Below are 4,638 nucleotides of genomic sequence, written 5' to 3' on the forward strand. Positions count from 1 at the left end.
ATCTTTTTCAAAACAATTTTTCAATCATATCTTTTTTTTAACTTATTTTCAAAATCTTTTTCTAACTTCTTATCTTTTCAAAATTTATTTTCAAATCTTTTTCAATTAACTACTTGACTTTTTGTTTGATTTTAAAAGTTTACTATTTCTTATCTTTTTCAAAACCACCTAACTACTTTTCCACTTCTAATTTTCAAAAATCACTAACCAAAATTCTTTTTAATTAACTAATTGCTTTAAATTCTAATTTTATTTTATTTCTTTTCTTAAATTTCGAATTCTAACTAATAATTAAAATGAAAACAAAAATATTTTTATTTTATTTTAATTAATATTCGAATACTCTCTCTCTCTCTTTCTCATCTCTTTCTATTTATTTAATTATTTACTAACACTTTTCTTTTACTCATAATTTGAACCCTCTCCCTCTCTCTGTGTTCGAATTCTTCTTATTCTCTCTCTATCTCATTCTTCTATTCTTCTATTCTTCTACTCACATAAACGAATCTCTATACTGTGACATAGAGGATTCCTCTTCTTTTCTGTTCTCTTCTTTTTCATATGAGCAGGAACAAGGATAAGAACATTCTTGTTGAAGCTGATCCAGAACCTAAAAGGACTCTGAAGAGGAAGCTAAGAGAAGCTAAAGCACAACACTCTGGAGAGGACCTTACAGAAATTTTCGAAAAAGAAGAAGACATGGCAGCCGAAAATAACAACAATAGTGGAGATGCAAGAAAGATGCTTGGTGACTTTACTGCACCAACTTATGACTTCTATGGAAGAAGCATCTCAATTCCTGCAATTGGAGCAATCAACTTTGAGCTTAAACCTCAATTAGTTTCTCTAATGCAGCAGAATTGCAAGTTTCATGGACTTCCATTGGAAGATTCTCATCAGTTCTTAGCTGAATTCTTGTAAATCTGTGACACTGTTAAGACCAATGGGGTTAATCTCGAGGTCTACAGACTTATGCTTTTCCCCTTTGTTGTAAGAGACAGAGCTAGGATATGGTTGGACTCACAACCTAAAAAAAGCATGAACTCTTGGAAAAAGTTGGTCACTGCCTTCTTGGCCCAATTCTTTCCACCTCAAAAGTTGAGCAAGCTTAGAGTGGAAGTCCAAACCTTCAGACAGAAGGAAGGTGAATCCCTCTATGATGCTTGGGAAAGATACAAGCAATTGATCAGAAGATGTCCTTCTGACATGCTTTCAGAATGGAGCATCCTATGTATATTCTATGATGGTCTGTCTGAATTGTCCAAGATGTCATTGGACCACTCTGCTGGTGTATCTCTTCATCTGAAGAAAATGCCTACAGAAGCCCCGGAACTCATTAAAATGGTTGCAAATAACCAGTTCATGTATACTTCTGAAAGAAACCCTGTGAATAATGGGATGACTCAGAAGAAAGGAGTTCTTGAGATTGATACTCTAAATTCCATATTAGCTCAGAATAAAATATTGACTCAGCAAGTCAATATGATTTCTCAGAATCTGACTGGAATGCAAGTTGCATCCGACAGTACTAAAGAAGCTTCCTCTGAAGAAGAAGCTTATAACCCTGAGAATCCTACAATGGAAGAAGTGAATTACATGGGAGAATCCTATGGAAACACTTATAATCCTTCATGGAGGAATCATCCTAATTTCTCATGGAAGGATCAGCAGAAGCCTAATCATGGCTTCAGTAATAATAATGGTGGGAGAAATAGATTTGGCAATAGCAAGCCTTTTCCATCATCTTCTGAGCAACAGACAGAGAATTCTAAGCAGAGCCTCTTTGACTTAGCAACCATAGTCTTTGATCTATCTAAGACCACTCTCAGTTTCATGACTGAAACAAGGGCCTCCATCAAAAATTTGGAGGCACAAGTGGGTCAGCTGAGAAAAAAAGTTACTGAAACTCCTCATAGTACTCTCCCAAGCAATACAGAAGAGAATCCAAAGAGAGAGTGCAAGGCCATCAATATACCCAAAGTGGCCGAACCTATAGAGGAGGAAGAGGCAGTGATTTTTAGTGAGAAAGACCTCAATGGACGTCCATTGGCCACTAAGGAGTTCCCTATGAGGAACCAAAAGAATTTGAGGCTTATACAGAGACCATAGAGATTCCACTGAACTTACTGTTGCCATTCATGAGCTCTGATGAGAATTCTTCCTCTGAAGAAGATGAAGATGTTGTTGAAGAGCAAGTTGCTCAGTATCTAGGAGCAATCATGAAGCTAAATGCCAAGTTATTTGGTAATGAGACTTGGGAGGATGAACCTCCACTGCTCATCAATGAAGTGAATGCCTTGGTTCAACAGAAATTACCTTAGAAGAAACCGGATCCCAGGAAGTTCTTAAAACCTTGTACCATAGGTACCATGACCTATAAGAAGGCTCTGTGTGACCTGGGGTTAGGAATAAACCTCATGCCACTCTCTGTAATGGAGAAACTAGGGATCTTTGAGGTACAAGCTGCAAGAATCTCATTAGAGATGGCAGACAAATCAATGAAACAAGCTTATGGACTTGTAGAGGATGTCTTAGTGAAGGTTTAAGGCCTGTACATCCCTGCTGACTTCATAATCCTAGACACTGGGAAGGATGAGGATGAATTTATCATCCTTGGAAGACCCTTCCTAGCCACAGCAAGAGCTGTGATTGATGTGGACAGAGGAGAGTTAGTCCTTCAATTGAATGTGGACTACCTTGTGTTTAAGTCTCAAGGATCTTCTTCTGTAACCATGGAGAAGAAGCATGAAAAGCTTCTCTCAATACAGAGTAAAACAGAGCCCCCACACTCAACTTCTAAGTTTGGTGTTGGGAGGCTACCATCAAGCTCTGAGTCTCTGTGAAGCTCTCTAAGAGCCCACTGTCAAGCTATTGACATTAAAGAAGCGCTTATTAGGAGGCAACCCAATGTTATTTAATTATATATATATATTTATATTCCATTGTCATTTTATGTTTTCTTTAGGTTGATGATCATGTGGAGTCATAAAAACAACTGCAGAATTAAAGCAAAATTGAAAACAGCATAAAAAAAATTGCACACCCTGGAGGACAGGCTTACTAGCGTTTAAACGCCAGTAAGGATAGCAGAATGGGCATTTAACGCCCAGTCTGGCAGCATTCTGGGCGTTAAATGCCAGAATGGGCAGCACTCTGGGTGTTCAACGCCAGAAAAGGCCAGCAGACTGGCGTTTAACACCAGGAAAGGTAGCAGAGCTGGCGTTTAACGCCAGAATTGGCACATAGAGGGCGTTTGAATGCCAGAATGGTGCAGGGGGTAGAATTCCTTGATACCTCAGGATCTGTGGACTCCACAGGATCTCCACCTACCCCAACTCACTCTCTCTCCTCTTCACACCTCTCCTTAACACTCTTCCTCAAATACCCTTGACCAATCCCATCAATACCTCTTCCCCAAATACCATTCACCTATCAAATCCTACACTCTTCCCCATAATCTCTTCACCAATCCCCACCTACCTCACCATTCAAATTCAAACTATTTCCCTCCCAAACCCACCCATTCTCACATGGATCCCCTCTCTCATCTACCCTATAAATACCCCTTCCTTACTCCTCCACTTTCACACATCACAAACACTTCTTTCCCCGTTGGCCGAACCACTCACCCCACCTCTATCTCCTCCATTTCTTCTTCTTCTACTCCTTTCTTTCTTTTTTTGCTCGAGGACGAGCAAACCTTTTAAGTTTGGTGTGGGAAAAAGCTCTGCTTTTTGTTTTTCCATAACCATTAATGGCACCTAAGACCGGAGAAACCTCTAGAAAGAGGAAAGGAAAGGCAATTGCTTCCACCTTCGAGTCATGAGAGATGGAGAGATTCATCTCAAAGGTCCATCAAGAACACTTCTATGAAGTTGTGGCCAAGAAAAAAGTGATCCCCCGAGGTCCCCTTCATGCTCAAAAAGAGTGAATATCCGGAGATCCGACGTGAGATTCAAAGAAGAGGTTGGAAAGCTCTCACCAACCCCATCCAACAAGTTAGAATCTTAATGGTTCAAGAGATCTATGCTAATGCATGGATCACTAAGAACCATGATCAAAGTATGAACCCAAACCCAAAGAATTGGCTCACAATGGTTCGGGGGAATTACTTGGATTTCAGTCCAAAAAATGTGAGGTTGGCATTTAACTTGCCAATGATGCAAGGAGATCCTCACCCTTTCACTAGAAGGGTCAACTTTGATCAAAGGTTGGACCAAGTCCTTAGGGACATTTGTGTGGAAGGAGCTCAATGGAAAAGAGACTCCAAAGACAAGCCGGTTCAACTAAGAAGGCTTGACCTCAAACCCGTGGCTAGGGGATGGTTGGAGTTCATCCAACGCTCTATCATTCCTACTAGCAACCGGTCTGAAGTTACAATAGACCGGGCTATCATGATCCATAGTATCATGAATGGAGAGAAAGTAGAAGTTCATGAGATCATACCTCTAGAACTATACAAGGTGGCAGACAAGCCCTCCACTTTGGCAAGGTTAGCCTTCCCTCATCTCATCTGTAACCTATGCAATTCAGCTGGAATTGTCATAAAGGAAGACATCCTCATTGAAGAGGACAAGCCCATCACTAAGAAGAGGATGGAGCAAATAAGAGAGCCTACTCATGGACCTCATCAAGAGC

The 4,638-nt window shown here is 40.2% G+C and overlaps 1 non-coding gene across 1 annotated transcript; it reads right to left on the minus strand.

The window, feature by feature from the left end:
* Nucleotides 1-1,104: 1,104 nt before the first annotated feature.
* LOC112781160 (small nucleolar RNA R71) lies at nucleotides 1,105-1,212 on the minus strand. Its single transcript, XR_003191954.1, has one exon. It is a non-coding gene; the product is annotated as a small nucleolar RNA R71 (small nucleolar RNA).
* Nucleotides 1,213-4,638: the final 3,426 nt, after the last annotated feature.

The sequence above is a fragment of the Arachis hypogaea genome, chromosome 19 (assembly GCF_003086295.3).
Source record: "Arachis hypogaea cultivar Tifrunner chromosome 19, arahy.Tifrunner.gnm2.J5K5, whole genome shotgun sequence".
Classification (NCBI taxonomy): Eukaryota; Viridiplantae; Streptophyta; class Magnoliopsida; order Fabales; family Fabaceae; genus Arachis; species Arachis hypogaea.